The 17,930-nt window shown below is 40.4% G+C and overlaps 1 long non-coding RNA gene across 1 annotated transcript in view; it reads right to left on the bottom strand.

The window, feature by feature from the left end:
• LOC125118664 (uncharacterized) overlaps nucleotides 1-17,930 on the bottom strand; it is a 37,453-nt gene that overhangs the window by 18,048 nt on the left and 1,475 nt on the right. The window contains exon 2 of the long non-coding RNA XR_007132868.1: nucleotides 16,771-16,848. This is a non-coding gene — a long non-coding RNA (uncharacterized LOC125118664). The remainder of the gene's footprint in view (nucleotides 1-16,770; nucleotides 16,849-17,930) is intronic.

Here is a 17,930-nt window from a genome sequence, read left to right on the forward strand (position 1 = left end):
GCATCTCACCTTCCTAAGGCTTTTAAAAGAAGGGCAAAAGCTGGTCACAAGGAAGAACCATGTGTGTCAAAACTTTTAAGTTTAATTAGGTCCCATTTGCTTATTTTTGTTTTTGTTGTCATTACTCTAGGAGGTAGATCTGAGAAGATATTGCTGTGGCTTATGTCAGAGTGTGTTCAGACTAAGTTTTTCTCTAAGAGTTTTATTGTATACAGTCTTATATTTAGGTCTTTAGTCCATTTTGAATTTATTTTTTGTATGGTGTTAGGAAGTATTCTAATTTCATTCTTTTACATGTAGCTGTCCAGTTTTCCCAGCACCACTTATTGAAGGAGCTGTCTTTTTTCCATTGTATATTCTTGCCTCCTTTGCCATAGATAGTTGCCTATAGGTTCATGGATTTAATTCTGGGCTTTCTATCCTGTTCCACAGATCTGTATTTCTGTCTTTGTGCCAGTACCATACTGTTTTGATGACTATAACTTTGTAGTACAGTCTGAAGTCAGGAAGCCTGATTCTTCAACTCCATTATTCGTTCTCAGAATGGTTTTAGCTATTCTGAGTCTTTTGTGCTTCTAAACAAACTTTTAAAAATTTTGTTCGATTCTCCAAAGAAGATATACAGATGGTCAACAAACACATGAAAAAATGCTCAACATCCCTGATTATTAGAGAAATGCAAATCAAAACTACCACGAGATACCACCTCACACCAGTCAGAATGGCCATCATTAATAAATCCACAAATAACAAGTGCTGGAGGGGGTGTGGAGAAAAGGGAACCCTCCTGCACTGGTGGTGGGAATGTCAACTAGTACAGCCACTATGGAGAACAGTTTGGAGATACCTTAGAAATCTATACATAGAACTTCCATATGACCCCGCAATCCCACTCTTGGGCATCTATCCGGACAAAACTCGACTTAAAAGAGACACGTGCACCCGCATGTTCATTGCAGCACTATTCACAATAGCCAGGACATGGAAACAACCCAAATGTCCATCGACAGAGGATTGGATTCGGAAGAAGTGGTATATACACACAATGGAATACTACTCAGCCATAAAAAAGAATGACATAATGCCATTTGCAGCAACATGGATGGAACTAGAGAATCTCATACTGAGTGAAATGAGCCAGGAAGACAAAGACAAATACCATATGATATCACTTATAACTGGAATCTAATATCCAGCACAAATGAACATCTCCTCAGAAAAGAAAATCATGGACTTGGAGAAGAGACTTGTGGCTGCCTGATGGGAGGCGGAGGGAGTGGGAGGGATCGGGAGCTTGGGCTTATCAGACACAACTTAGAATAGATTTACAAGGAGATCCTGCTGAATAGCATTGAGAACTTTGTCTAGATACTCATGTTGCAACAGAAGAAAGGGTGGGGGGAAAATGTAATTGTAATGTATACATGTAAGGATAACCTGACCCCCTTGCTGTACAGTGGGAAAATTAAAAAAATTATAAAAAAAAAATTTTGTTCGAGTTCTGTGAAAAATGTCCTTGGTAATTTGATAGGGATTGCATTGAATCTGTAGATTGCCTTGGGTAGCATAATCATTTTAACAATATTGATTACTCCAGTCCAAGAGCATGGTATGTCTTGCCATCTATTTGTGTCATCTTTGATTTCTTTCATCAGCATCTTAAGGTTTTCAGAGTACAGGTCTTTTGTCTCTTTAGGTTGGTTTATTTCTAGGTATTTTTTTTTTTTTGATATAATGGTAAATGGGATTGTTTCCCTAAATTCTCTTTCTAATAGTCCATTGTTGGCATACAGAAATGCAGTCAATTTCTGTATATAAATTTTGCATCCTTTGCGTTTACCAAATTCATTGATGAGCTCTAACAGTTTTCTGATAGCATCTTTAGGATTTTCATGTCATCTACAAACAGTGATAGTTTTACTTTTTCCTTTCCTATATGGATTCTTTTATTTCTTTTTCTTCTCTGATTGCCATGGCTAGGACTGCCAAAACTTATGTTGAATAGTAATGGTGATAGCGGGTATCCTTGTTTTGTTCCTGATCTTGATGGCAATTCTTTCAGCTTTTCACCATTGAGAATGATGTTAGCTCTGGGTTTGTCATATATGGCCTCTATTACGTTGAGGTAGGTTCCCTCTGTAACCACTTTCTGGAAGGTTGTTATCAGAAATTGGTGTTAGATTTTGTCAAAAGCTTTTTTGCAAATGTTGAGGGCATCGTATGGTTTTTGTTCTTCAATTTGATAATGTGGTGTATCACACTGATTGATTTGCAAATATTGAAAAATTCTTGCATCCCTGAGATAAATCCCACTAGATCATGGTGTACAATCCTTTTAATGTATTGTTGGATTCAGTTTGCTAGTATTTTGTTGAGGAACTTTGCATCTATGTTCATCAGTGATATTGGCCTGTAATTTTCTTCTCTGTGTCTCTTTGTCTGATTTTAGTATCATCATGATGGTGGCCTCATAGATTAAGTTTGGGAGTGTTCCTTCATCTGCAATTTATTGGAATAGTTTCAGAAAGATAAGTGTTAGCTGTTCCCTAAGTGTTTGATATAATTTGCCTGGGAAGCCATCTGGTCCTGGACTTTGGTTTATTGGAATTTTTTAAATCACAGTTTCAATTTCAGTACTTGTGATTAGTCTGTTCATCTTTTCTAATTCATCTTGATTTAGTCTTGGAAGATTGTACTTATCTAAGAATTTGTCCATTTCTTTGAGGCTGTCCATTTTATTGGTATATAGTTGTTGGTAGTAGTCTCTTAAAATCCTTTGTATTTCTGCGATGTCCGTTGTAACTTCTCCTTTTTCATTTCTAATATTATTGATTTAAGTCCTCTCTCTTTTTTTCTTGATGAGTCTGGCTAAGGGTTTATCAAAATTGTTTAATTTGTTGAAAAAGCAGCTTTTAGTTACATTGATCTTTTCTGTGGTTTTCTTCATTTTTTTGTTTTGTTTTTTTTGGGGGGGTTTCTGTTTGTTTTTTTGTCTTTTTAGGGCCATACCCACAGCACATGGAAGTGCCCAAGCTAGGGACTGAATTGGACAGCCACAGCAGCATGGGATCCAAACCAAGTCTGTGATCTACACCACAGCTCATGGCAATGCCGGATCCTTAACCCACTAAGCAAGACCAGGGATAGAACCCATGTCCTCATGGATACTGGTCGGGTTCATTAACCACTGAGCCACAGCAGGAACTCTGTTTTCTTCATTCCATTTCATGTATTTCTGCTCTGATCTTTATGATTTCTTTCCTTCTGCTAAGTTTGGGTCTTGTCCATTCTTCTCTCTCTAGTTGCTTTAGGTACAAAGTTAGGTATTTTATTTGAGGTTTTCCTTGTTTCCTGAGGTAGGCCTGTATTGCTATAAACTTCCCTCTTAGAACTGCTTCTGCTGGACCCCATAGGTTTTGGATTGTTGTCTTTTTGTTGTCATATGCTTCTAGGTATTTTTTGTGTGTGTGTGTTTGCATATTTTATTTTCTTTTGTTTTATTTTATTGTTTAACCTTTTTTTACTGTACAACATGGTGTCCCAGTTACACTAACATGTATACATTCATTTTTCTCACATTACGTGTTCCATCATATGTGACTAGACAGAGTTCCCAGTGCCACACAGCAGGATCTCATTGTAAATCCAGTCCAAGAGCAATAGATTGTATCCATTAACTCCAAGCTCCCAGTTAATCCTACTCCCTCCCCCTCCCCCTTGGCAACCACAAGTCTGTTCTCCAAGTCCGTGAGTTTCTTTTCTGTGGAACCATTCTTTTGTGCTGTATATTAGATTCCAGTTATAACTGATATCATAAGGTATTTGTCTTTCTCTTTCTGACTTATTTCACTCAATATGAGAGTCTCTAGTTCCATCCTTGTTGCTGCAAATGGCATGATGTTGTTCTTTTTTATGGCTGAGTAGTATTCCATTGTGTATATATACCACATCTTCCTAATCCAATCATCTGTTGATGGACATTTGGGTTGATTCCATGTCTTGGCTATTGTGAATAGTGCTGCAGTAACCATCTGGGTGCATGTGTCTTTTTCAAGGAAAGTTTTGTCTGGATATATGCCCAAGAGTGGGATGGCTGGGTCATATGGTAGTTCTATGTATAGTTTTGTAAGATACCCCCCATACTCTTCTCCATAGTGGTTGTACCAGCTTACATTCCCACCACCAGTGCAGGAGGGTTCCCTTTTCTCCACACACCCTCTAGCATTTGTTATTTGTGGACTTATTAATGGTGGCCATTCTGAGTGGTGTGAGGTGGTATCTTGTGGTAGTTTTGATTTGCATTTCTCTAATAATCAGGGATGTTGAGCATTTTTTCATGTGCTTGTTGGCCATCTGTATATCTTCCTTGGAGACATGTCTATTCAGGTCTTTTGCCCATTTTTCCATTGGGTGGTTAGCTTTTTTGCTGTTGAGTTGCAGAAGTTGCTTGTATATTTTAAAGAAACTGTCACCGTATGTAGATGACATGATACAACATACAGAAAACCCTAAGGACTCAACCCAAAAACTACTTGAACTGATCAACAAATTCAGCAGAGTAGCAGGGCATAAGATTAACATTCAGAAATCAGTCGCATTTCTGTGTACTAACAATGAAATATTAGAAAAGGAATACAAAAACACAATATCTTTTAAAATTGCACCCAAAAAATCAAATACATGGGTATACACTTGACGAAGGAGGTGAAAGACTTATATGCCAAGAACTATAAAATATTAATCAAGGAAATTAAAGAAGCTGTAAAGAAATGGAAAGATATTCCATGCTCCTTGGTTGGAAAAAATAATACTGTAAAAATGGCCATACTACCCAAAGCAATCTACAGATTAAATGCAATCCCTATAAAATTACCCATGACCATTTGCACAAAACTAAAACAATCCAAAATTTTATATGGAACCTCAAAACACCCAGAATTTCCAAAGCAATCCTGAGAAACAAAAACCAAGCAGGAGGCATACCTCTCCCAGACTTCAGGCACTATTACAAAGGCATAGTCATCAAGACAGGGTGGTACTGGTACCAAAACAGACAGACAGACCAATGGAACAGAATAGAAAACACGGAAATAAACCCAGACACCTATGGTAAATTGATCTTTGACAAAGGAGGCAAGAGCATAAAACGGGAAAAAGACAGTTTTTTCAGCAAGAATTGTTGGGAAACCTGGACAGCTGCATGCAAAGCAATGAAACTAGAGCACACCCCATACCATGCACCAAAATAAACTCAAAATGGCTGAAAGACTGAAATATAAGACCAGAAACCACCAAACTCCTGGAAGAGAACATAGGCAAAACATTCTCTGACATCAACCTCATGAATATTTTATCAGGTCATTCTCCCAAGGCAATAGAAATAAGAGCAACAATAAACCAGTGGGACCTAATCAAACTGACAAGCTTTTGCACAGCAAAGGAAACCAAAAAGAAAACAAAAAGACAACTTACAGAATGGGAGAAAATAGTTTCAAACGATGCAATGGACAAGGGCCTAATCTCTAGAATATACAAGCAACATCTGCAACTCAACAGCAAAAAAGCCAACCACCCAATGGAAAAATGGGCAAAAGACCTGAATAGACATGTCTCCAAGGAAGATATACAGATGGCCAACAAGCACATGAAAAAATGCTCAACATCCCTGATTATTAGAGAAATGCAAATCAAAACTACCACAAGATACCACCTCACACCACTCAGAATGGCCACCATTAATAAGTCCACAAATAACAAATGCTAGAGGGTGTGTGGAGAAAAGGGAACCCTCCTGCACTGGTGGTGGGAATGTAAGCTGGTACAACCACTATGGAGAAGAGTATGGGGGGTATCTTACAAAACTATACATAGAACTACCATATGACCCAGCCATCCCACTCTTGGGCATATATCCAGACAAAACTTTCCTTGAAAAAGACACATGCACCCAGATGGTTACTGCAGCACTATTCACAATAGCCAAGACATGGAATCAACCCAAATGTCCATCAACAGATGATTGGATTAGGAAGATGTGGTATATATACACAATGGAATACTACTCAGCCATAAAAAAGAACAACATCATGCCATTTGCAGCAACAAGGATGGAACTAGAGACTCTCATATTGAGTGAAATAAGTCAGAAAGAGAAAGACAAATACCTTATGATATCAGTTATAACTGGAATCTAATATACAGCACAAAAGAATGGTTCCACAGAAAAGAAACTCACGGACTTGGAGAACAGACTTGTGGTTGCCAAGGGGGAGGGGGAGGGAGTAGGATTAACTGGGAGCTTGGAGTTAATGGATACAATCTATTGCTCTTGGACTGGATTTACAATGAGATCCTGCTGTGTAGCATTGAGAACTACGTCTAGATACTTAAATCGCAATACAACGATGGGAGGAAAATATATGTATATGTGAATGTGTAACTTGGTCCCCATGCTGTACAGTGGAAATAAATAAATAAATAAATCTTTTTTCTCTTTTCTGTTCCACATAAGTGATTTCCACCAGTCTGTCCTCCACCTCACTTATTCATTCTTCTGCCTCCTGTATTCTGCTGTTGGTTTCTTCTAATGAAGTTTTTATTTCAGTTATTGTATTTTACATTTCTACTTGCTTAATCCTTAAATCTTGTATTTCTTTGCTCAATGTTTCTTGTAACTTATTAATCTTTGCCTCCAGTTTATTTCCAAGATTTTGAATTGCCTTCGCTATCATCAGTCTAAAATCTTTTTCATAGGGGTTGGTAATCTCCAGTCACTTAGCTGTTTTTCTGGGGTTTTTTCCTGCTCCCTTATCTGAGTCATAATTCTCTGCCTTTTCATTTTGTATAGATTTTTTGTATTGTTCCCTTTTTGCAGACAATAGAATTTAGCCTATCTTGATTCTGATGTCCACCCCCTTGTGGCTGAATCTGGTATGGGGGCTTGCTATAGGCTTCCTAATGGGAGAGACTGGTGCCTGCCCACCAGTAGGTGCAGCTGATTCTTATCCATCTGGTGGGTGGGGCTTTGTCTCTGGGTGAGATAAGGGGTGGCTGTCTGCCTGGAAGGGGAGTTCTTTAAGCAGTCTGTTTGATAATGTGTGGGGCTGTGATCCCACCCAGATTATTGTTTGGCCTGGGGTTTCTCAGCCCTGATGGGTGGGGCCAGATTTTTCCAAAGTGGCCACCTCTAGAGGAACACACACCGATGGTTATTCCTGAGAACTTTGCCTCCAATGTCCTTCCCCCACAATGAGACCCATTAACCCGCTTTTTTCCCAGGAAAGCCTCAAAGAACTGCAGTCATATCTGCCCAAGAATCCTATGGAATCTCTGTTTTGCCCATGGACCCAGTGCACATGAAAGTGTGTGTGCACCTGTCATGAATAGTTTCTTCATTTCCCCCAGTCCTGTGGAGTTCTTGTGTACAAGATCTGCTGGCCTTCAACACCAAATTCTCTGAGGGCTCTTTCTTCCAATGCCAGGTCCCCAGGCATGGGAACCTAATGTGGGGCTCAGAACTCTCACTTCCATAGGTGAGTCTCTGTGATACAGTTACTTTCCAATCTGTGGGCAATCCACCCTGTGGGTATGGGGTTTCTTATATTGCATAATTGCCCCACTTATGGTCTTGATGTGGCCTCCTCCTTGTCTTCTGGAGTAGGATATCTTTTTTGATAGTTTTCAGCCTCTTTGGTTGAAGGTTGTTCAGCAGTTGAGAGAAGATGAGCTCCAGTCCTCTGTGTTTTCTTCTGAGTGTTTTGTAGTTTTAGCTCTTACATTTCAGTTTTTGATCAATTTTAAGCTGCTATATATAGTGTGAGGTATAGGTCTAAATTCATTCTTTTGCATGTGAACATCCAGTTGTCCCAAGACCATTTGTTGAAACATTATCCTTTGCATTGGATGACCTTGGCACCCCTGACAGTAATCAAGTGACCATAGGGATATGGGTTTTTTTCTGGATTCTCCATTCTATTCCATTGTCTGTGTATTATCCTATGTCAGTACCATACTGTCTTGATTAAAGTAGCTTTTTTATTTATTTATTTATTTATTTATTTATTTATTTATTTATTCATCTTTTGTCTTTTTTTAGGGCTGCACTTGCGGCATGTGGAGGTTCCCAGGATAGGGGTCTAATCGGAGCTACAGCTGCCGGCCTACACCAGAGCCACAGCAACGCCAGATCCAAGCCATGTCTGTGACCTACACCACAGCTCATGGCAACATCAGATCCTTAACCCACTGAGCAAGGCCAGGGATCAAACCCGAAACCTCATGGTTCCTAGTCAGATTCGTTTCTGCTGTGCCACAATGGGAACTCCTAAAGTAGCTTTTCAGTCCAGCAATCCCACTCCTGAGCATCTATCCAGAGAAAACCATGGCTCGAAAAGATACATGTACTCCAATGTTCATTGCAGCACTATTTGCAATAGCCAAGACATGGAAACAACCTAAATGTCCATCAACAGAGGAGTGGATAAAGAAGATGTAGTACATATACACAATGGAATATTACTCGGCCATTAAAAGGAAAGAAATAATGGCATTTGTAGCAACATGGACCTAGAAATTATCATGCTAAGTGAAGTCAGTCAAACAATGAGAAACCAACATCAAATGCTATCACTTAACATGTGGAATCTAAGAAAAGGACACAATGAACTTCTTTTCGGAACAGATACTGACTCACAGACTTTGAAAATCTTATGGTTTCCCAGTGAGACAGGTTGAGGGGAGGGAGGATGCACCAAGGGTTTGGGATGGAAATGCCTTAAAATTTGTTTGCGATGATTTCTGTACACCTATAAATGTAATAAAATCATTAAGAAAAAAATGACAGGGAAAAAATAAATAAATAAAGTAGCTTTTTAGTAGGTTTTGAAATTGGGAAGTATAAGTACTTCAGCTTTGTTCTTTTCCAAGACTGTTTTTGCTATTCCAGTACCCTTTTATACATTACAAATCTAGGATCATCTTGTTAATTACTGGGGGGAAAGAGCAGTTCAAATTTTGTTAGGGATTGCATTGAATCTGTAGTTCCATAGGGGAGATTTTTGTCATCTTAACTTAATAGTTAGCCTTCCTATCCATGAACAGAGATACCATTCCACTTATTTAGATCTTTAATTTCACTCAGTGATGTTTTATACTTTTCAGTGTACAAGTCTTGTATATCAGTTGTTAAATTTATTCCTGATATTATCCTTTTGATGCTATTGTAAGTGGAACTATTTTCTTAATTTCACTTTTGAATTATTCATGACAAGTTTATAGAAATATAATTTATTTCTGTGTATGATTTTGTATTCTGTAACCTTGTTGAACTCCTGTATTAGATCTAATAGCTTTTCTGTGGGCTCTTTAGGATTCTCTATACACAGTATTATGTCATCTGCAAATAGAAAAGTTTTACTTCCTTTCCAGTCTAGATTCATTTTATTTCTTTCTCTTGCTGAATTGCCCTGGCCAGAACCTCCAGAACAATGTGGAATAGAAGTGGTAGGATGGGAGTTCCCGTCGTGGCGCAGTGGTTAACGAATCCGACTAGGAACCATGAGGTTGCGGGTTCGGTCCCTGCCCTTGTTCAGTGGGTTAACGATCCGGCGTTGCCGTGAGCTGTGGTGTAGGTTGCAGACGCGGCTTGGATCCTGCGTTGCTGTGGCTCTGGCGTAGGCCCGTGGCTACAGCTCCAATTCGACCCCTAGCCTGGGAACCTCCATATGCCGCGGGAGCGGCCCAAAGAAATAGCAAAAAGACAAAAAATAAAATAAAATATAAGGACGACTTTTTCAAGTCCCATTGTGAATATGAAGAATGGATACATTTATAAGTCAGAAGAAAAAGAAAAAAAAAAGAAGTGGTAGGAGATGACATCATTGCATGACTTTAGGGGAAAGTATTTCTGTCTTTTATCATTAAGTACAGTGTTAGCTGTGGAGGTTTGTAGATGACATATTAAGTTGAAGATGTTTCCTTCTATTTCTAGTTTAATTGAGTTTTTATCATTAAAGAATGCTGAATTTTGTCCAATGCTTTTTATTCAGCTGAGATGATCATGTGGTTTTTGTCCTTTATTCTATTGATATGGTGTATAAACATAATAAATTCTTAATGCTAAATCAACTTTGCCTTCCTGGAATAAATCTCACTTGCTCATGCTATATAATTTAGCTTGCTAGCATTCTGCTGAGGATTAATATGTCTATATTTATTAAAATATTGGTCTATGATTTTCTTTTCTTGTGTTGTCTTTGTCTGGTTTTGGTGTCAGGGTAACAATGGACTCATAAAATTGGGTAAAGGAATATAAATTCTTTAATAGATATACGGTTATTCATCTTTATTTCTTTTTGAGTGGCCTTTGCTAGGCAGCATTTTTCAAGGAATGTTCTCATTTTACTTAAGTGTCAAAATTTTTGGATGTCTTTTTCTGCTGTCCTTTTTTAAACAGCTTTATCAAGGTATAATTGATATACAACAAACTGTATGTATTTAATGTGTACAACTTCATGAGTTTGGATGTATGATACCATCATCAAAATCAAGGTAATGGACATATCCAACACCTCCCAAAATTTATGTCCCTTTTTATTTTTTCTTAGGTTTTGTGTGTGTGTGTGTAGTAAGAATACCTAACATAAGATATACTCTCAAGAAATTATGAATAATATTTTTATAATCTTCCCTTATTGTGCATTTAATATCTGAAAACTCTGTACAGATGTCCCTTATGGCATCACTAAAATTGATAATTTGTGTCAACACCCCTTCTTTCTCTCTTTTGTTTTATCAATCTGGCTAAAGGTTTGTTATTTTATTGATCTATTCAAAGTTATCAATCATTGGTTTCATTGATTTTTTTTGGTACTGATTTTCATGTTTCCATTTAATTGATTTCTGCCAAGATGTTTGTTATTTTTGTCTTCTCTTTCTTTAGGTTTTTTTTCCCATTTTTTTTTATTACTCAAATGAATTTATCACATCTGTAGTTGTATAATGATCATAACAATCTGATTTCACAGGATTTCCATCCCACAGCCCAGGCACATTCCCCCACCCCCCTCTTTGGGGTTAAATTGATTTTATTTTACTAGTTTCTTAAGGTAGAAGATAATTGATTTTTGAATAATCATTGGCCTTTTTCCTTTCTAATACAAGCATTTAATGCTATAAATTTCCCACTATGAATTTTTAGCATTATCTCATAAATTTTAAATTGTTGTATTTTCAATTTCTTTGATCCTTGCATTCATTTGAAGTGCTGTTTCATTTACAAATAGTTTGTGATTTTCCAGTTATCTTTCCACAGCTATTTTCTATTTAATTCTTCTGTAGTCATAGAATATACTTTGTGTGATTTCATTCCTTTTGAACTCAGAGTTTTTTTAATGACCAATTTTGGCGAACATTTCATGTGCACTTTAGAAGAACATATATTCTGCTGCTGTTTTTCTATAAATATCTATTATGTCAAGTTAGTTGATAGTGTTATTCAAGTCTTCTATAAATTTTCTGATTTTTTTCTCACTTGTATTAATTACTGAGTGAGAAAGGTTAAAGTCTCCAACACAACTGCGGATTTGTCTGTTTCTTCCTTCCATCCTACCAGCTTTTGGCTCCTGTATTTTGAAACTGCATACATAGTCATGATTTTATATCTTCTCAATAAATGGAATTCTCCATCATTATGTACTATCCCTATTTATCCTTGGTAAAAGTCCTTATTCTGAAGTATATTTTAGATAATATTAATTTGGCCTCTCCACCTTCCATTTGATTCAGGATTTGGCAGTAAAACTTTTTCCATTCATTTAATTTTAAATTATTAATTTATTTATATTTAAGAAGGGGTTTTTGTTTTCCATGTATAATGTGATCTAACAAACTAGGTCTTTTAATTGACATGTGTAAGCAAAGTATGCTTAGTATGTAAACAATTTTACTTATTTATTCATTTATTTATTTATTTGCTTTTTAGGGCCACACCTGAGACATATGAAAGTTCCCAGGCTAGAAGTCAAATTGGAGCTGCAGCTGCCAGTCTACACCACAGCCAAAGTAATGCCAGATCTTAACCCACTGAGTGAGGCCAGAGATCAAACCCACATCCTCATGGATACTAGTTGGGCTCATAATCCCCTAAAACACAGTGGTAACTCCAGCAGTTTAATTTGAAATCTACCATTTGGCTATGCATTCCTATTTATCACGTCTGTTTTTTAATAACCAATTTTCCATTTCTTTCCTTCCTTTTGAATTAGTTGAGTGTTTTTTATTATTCCATTTTATCTCCACTGTTGGCTTACTAGTTGTACATCTATTTTAAAAGTCTTGATAGTGGTGGCTCTAGAGTTCATAATATACATTTTTAACTTCTTATATTATGGCTTCACTTAATATTATACTACTTCATATATAAGAACATTATGATTGTATATTTCCCTTTCCTTCCTGCCATCTTTTGTGCTATTGTTCTCTTACATTTTATATCTACAAATGTAACAAATACCACAATATACTGCTACTATTTTTGCTTTAGACAATTTTTATTTAAAGAAATTAAATATTTTAAAGGTATATTTATAGACAAATTTACCATTTCCAGCATTGCTAACTTATTACATAGATCCAAATTTCCTTCTGAGATCACTTTCCTTCTCCCTAAAGAACTTTTTTTTTTTTTTGTCTTTTTGCTATTTCTTGGGCCGCTCCTGCGGCATATGGAGGTTCCCAGGCTAGGGGTCGAATCGGAGCTGTAGCCACGGGCCTACGCCAGAGCCACAGCAACACGGGATCCGAGCCACGTCTGCGACCTACACCACAGCTCATGGCAACACCGGATCGTTAACCCACTGAGCAAGGGCAGGGACCGAACCCGCAACCTCATGGTTCCTAGTCGGATTCGTTAACCACCACGCCACAACGGGAACTCCCTAAAGAACTTCTTAACAGACTTTGTAGGGCAGATCTTCTGGCAATTACTTTTCTCAGATTTTTAGTTTGTTTAATTATTGGCTTAAACATTTTCAATTCATGTTCAATTTTTAAAAAGCATTGACACACTAATTAGAGAATTTTGAGAGGCATAGATTCTGATGAGAATTCTTTTGTCTTTTAATTTTGTCCCTCTTTATGAAATATGTCTTTTTTTCTTCTCTGTTTCTATCAGAGAATTACTGCTGATAATTGAGTCAATTTTTTCTATATCAAAAATTGCTATACCTATTTTAACACAAATTTTCTTGGATGCCAGATATTGAGAATTTTACATTGCCGGGTTCTGGATTTTATAAGAGTAGAAATAAAAATAGTAATAATTCCTTTAAGTTAAGATCTATCCTGTGATACTTTTAAAATACTTGGAAACGGTTTTATTCTTTCAGGTTTTCCTTGAGGCATTGTTAGATGGGACAAGAACAGTCACTAATCTAGGGCTAATTTAATCCACAACTGAGGTAATATCTTTCTGAATAACCTGCAAGATACACACATATTCTGAGAATTTTCTCCCTTCTGGCAGGTGAGAATAGAAAATATTTCCATCACTCTGTGAGCTCTGGGGTTCTTCCACCCACTCTTTTGTGGAGGTTTTTACCCTGGCCTTGGGTAGCTTCTTCACACAAATGAACAGATCAGAATTCAGCAGGGGGAGTTCTCTTGTGGTGCAGGGGATTAAAGATCTGGCATTGTCACTGCAGTGGCTGGATGGCTGCTGTGGCAGGCGGGAAATTCCACATGCCCAGGGTGTGGTCCCAAAAAAAAAAAAAAAAAAACCAAAGTGGAGAATACAGCATGACACTTCTAGGGGACCAACTGCTAAGCTCTGGAGAACTATCTCTCTTCTCTCTGCAGCCCTCACCTCTCCATCATACCTACCTTGCCTTCCCTGAATGCTGAACTCTATTTCCTCAACTCTGGAAGAAATGCTGGCCTCTGTTCAGGTCTCTTCTCCCTGCAATGATGCCTGGAAACTCTCTCCAGGAAGTAAGCTGGGGGAAACTGCAGTGCCCACCTCATTTCCCCCCCTTCTCTTAGAAATCGACATCCTGCATGGTTTGGAAGCCATCACTTCCAATTTTTTAGTTATTTACAGTGGGAAGATAAACCCAAACTCGTTAATTTACCCAGGGAAGAACCAGTTCCTAAGTAAGTCTTAACTAGTTCCTGAATGCTGTGTGAAGAGGATCCATTATCTTTCTCATGAGGCAGGTGTGTGTGTGTGTGCACGTGCGCCCATACTGAGATGAAGAGGTTGGGGGAAACTTCTGAGGTCCTGTCAGGGTAGATGTTGCTATTCTGACAATTACTACTATTCATGATGATGAGAAGGTTGTTGTGAGGGTCTGGAGTCTGCACCAGCCCCATCTTTTCTTTAGTACCCACTCCGGAAGCTGATTGGTAGGGAATATTTACCGTGTGCTGCTCTTCCTCACCTTCCCCAGAGCTGGGTTCTCCTTTGCACATTAACTGCCTGGCTCTGGGGCATGTGAGTTTAAGAACACTGTCCTGGACACCATGCAGATGCCCTCACTCAAATGCTCTGTGACTTTGCTTTATAAAGAGTTATTCAGTGATAGGTGAGTATGGGGTTGCTGTGAAAGATTCCATTAGTACATCAGTACATGGAATACACAGGTCATGACATTCCTTCATACTCTCTGTTTCCTGTGCTTGCAGCTGGGGTTAGTTATGGGCATTTCCTAGTTTCTTTCAAACATATTACTCTGTATTTCAACAACAAGAACAAACACGCACACACAAACACACACACACACACACACACACACACACACACACTAGGCCCCACTGTGAACATCCACATTTGCTTCCCTACAACCCACAACATGCCGGGAAAAAGATGCCTCTGATCAGTACACACTAGTCCCCTCATCCTTTTTGATGGACAGAGTGTTCTCCATGATATAATATGAAACCATCGCTGATCACTTGTCATCCAATGATCACTGGCTATTAATGGACATTTAGTGGTTTTTAATGATCACTGCTACCTTCCTTCGACACACAGCTCTGTGAATGCATGTTTACTATACATGACTAAGAGGAATTTCTGAGTCAAAACACAGTCATTCAACATCCGGTGATTGCCTACTCTGCGCTGGGCACTGGGAAGACTGAGGACACTGGGGGTATGGCAACTCCCCAGGTGTCTCCCCTGGCCTGTTGGAACAAAGACTCACTGTCACTGCCCACACAGCAGCCCAGAACTGGAGATGTGTGGCTCTGTGTCCCAGAGTGCAGCCTCTAGGCTCTGGGGGGAGGTGTGTGAGGCCTCTAAGCTGAAGGGGACCTGTTGCCTGGAGTAGTGTGCACATAAAGCAAAACACACAACTTGAGAGTTGTGGGCTTAAGTTTTACTCGGAGTCGTCCTGAGGACTACAGCCTGGGAGACAGCTCCTCGGTTAGCTCTGGAGAGGTAGGGGAGAAACCGAGATGATCTGGGGCTAGAAAATGCTAGCAGTCAAGCATGCATATTGGTAAAAAGATTCCTGTTAACCACAAAAATCAGATAGCTAAGGTTAAGGAGGTTCACGCTTTTCTGTGGATGGAAGAATCTTGGGTCACTGAACTTCTTCCTGAGACATGCACATAACTAAATAAGGGCCTGCTTGTCCAGAGCACAGAGGGCCTCATCCTGTTTTTCACCCAGAATTCCTTCGGAGTGCACTGTTGGTCAGCAACTGCAGGGGTTTTACAACTTAACCCTTGCAGAACCCGTGGGGGGTGACTGCCTCTCCTTGTCTGAGGGATCCTAATTTTTCTGCATCCACACTCAAAACTGTCTGAGCTGGGAGTTCCCGTCGTGGCGCAGTGGTTAACGAATCCGACTAGGAACCATGAGGTTGTGGGTTCGGTCCCTGCCCTTGCTCAGTGGGTTAACGATCCGGCGTTGCCGTGAGCTGTGCTGTAGGTTGCAGACGCGGCTCGAATCCCGCGTTGCTGTGGCTCTGGTGTAGGCCGGTGGCTACAGCTCCGATTAGACCCCTAGCCTGGGAACCTCCATATGCCGCGGAAGCGGCCCATAGAAATAGCAAAAAGACCAAAAAAAAAAAAAAAAAAACTGTCTGAGCTGCTTGGGGACTGTGCAGCCAGGTGTAATGTATTTGAGCTGTTTGTGGGTGGTGTCTAGGATGTGAGATGTCTGCACTCTTTGGGGGACTCTGTATCAGGGCATGAGGTCTCTGAACTGTTTAGGAGGGGGGTGTCTTTTTCCCAGAGGGTTGGTTCTCTGAGCTGTTCACGTATCTGAATCCAGAATGTTCTGGAGAGGAAGGCAGGATGGGCCTCACTCTCACAGGCCCTAGAAGAAGGCGTGAGATCTCACGTTTGCTGTGAGTCTCCCATGCCTGCCCTGGGACCATGGAAATGAAAGCTTAGGGTCCCCATCCTCAGGGAGGGCACGTCCTCAGTCATGCACACCTCACAGGAGACCACGGTAATGATAAGGATAAGGACAATATATTCTGGCATCACTCCTACCCTTGCTAGGGGGCCTGGGACAAAACCTATGTACACATATTCACGCAGTTACTCTGCCCAACCCCCAACGAGGAGGTCACCGTTAGCAGATGGGGAGCCCGAGGCCAGGGTGGGTGGGAGTTCTCAGCTCAAGAGGACGGGAGGAAATGGGTGCAAACTCGGGCTCCTGGGAGGAGGCAGGAAAGGCTCGGCACAGCCCAGGCCAGGCTGTGGGAGTATGGGCAGGGGGAGATTTGGCCTGAGACAACAAGGACCCTGGGACCGACTCACCGTCAGGATATGTTTCTGTGTCTCTGGATCAAACACCCTGCTTGACTCCTGGTGTATGGAATGGAACTCTCACATTCCCTGTGGAGAGGGTGGTGAAAGTACAGGTGAGCCTCCAAGCAGGTTGGGAAATACATCCGATTCATCACTGCGCCCAAGGACCCACCAAAAATGCAGAGATCCTTCACTCTTCTTTCCCCCTCAAGCCCTTCTTGGCACTGAGATCAACAGGAGGCCAGTCAAGGGCTAGAAGGGAGGTGGGGAAACTTGAGTACATCATGAACCAGCCTATAACGGGAACATGTCTTTGTCCTGAGGGGCAGAGGGCCCTGATGTGTGTCAAGGTAATGTGACTGAGGCCAGGACACAGGCAGCTGAGTCATTCCCTAGAGACAGTCCCTCGGGAGGGGCTTCTCATCCCCTGCAGAGCAGACACCACATCCAGTGACAAGGCTGCAGGCCACGCGAGGGTGGTAATTAAGTGGGGACACTGTGTTCCCAGAAATAGTTTCTACGTCCCTGTCTCTCTAATGCTTTATCTTTCCTTCTGTCTTCTCTGTGCCTGTTACATTGTCCCTCCTGTGCTTTTGTACAGGACAGGGTGTGACCTCGCTCACACCATGAGGGCCCTTGCTTTTCCCCACATGAGCATATCATCTTTGGACATGGATATTCATGGGGAGCAGTTGGGGGGATTCCCCTTGAGTCCACATAATCTTCCAGGAAAGCATGTTCAGCTTCCCCAGAGAGGCTGGGGAGGGGGCTCTTCTTTGGGGTAAACCAAGAGCTCCACCTCATCAAGGGGGCGACTTGGGCCTCTGGCCTCAGAGAGACACATGGGAATTCTCTGCTAAAAGGCCCCTGGAGGCTCAAGACAAAGTCCTCACCATGGCCCAGAAGGCTCTACAGGACCTGGCCCTCATGACCCCTTCACCAGATCTCCTACCCCTCCCTCCATCATGCTGAGCCAGCCAAATCAGCCTCCTCACCTTCTCACACATGACAGACTGAGTTACACCCCGGAACTTTTCCACTGACCCGTACCGAACTCGGGGCGGGGGGGGAATCTCTTTCAGATGTTCCTCTCCTCTAGGTTTCTGCTCAAATGTCACAATCTTAGAAAGACCTTCCTTGACTGCTCTTTCTAGATAGGCCCCCTCCTC

The sequence above is a fragment of the Phacochoerus africanus genome, chromosome X (genome assembly GCF_016906955.1).
Source record: "Phacochoerus africanus isolate WHEZ1 chromosome X, ROS_Pafr_v1, whole genome shotgun sequence".
Lineage (NCBI taxonomy): Eukaryota > Metazoa > Chordata > Mammalia > Artiodactyla > Suidae > Phacochoerus > Phacochoerus africanus.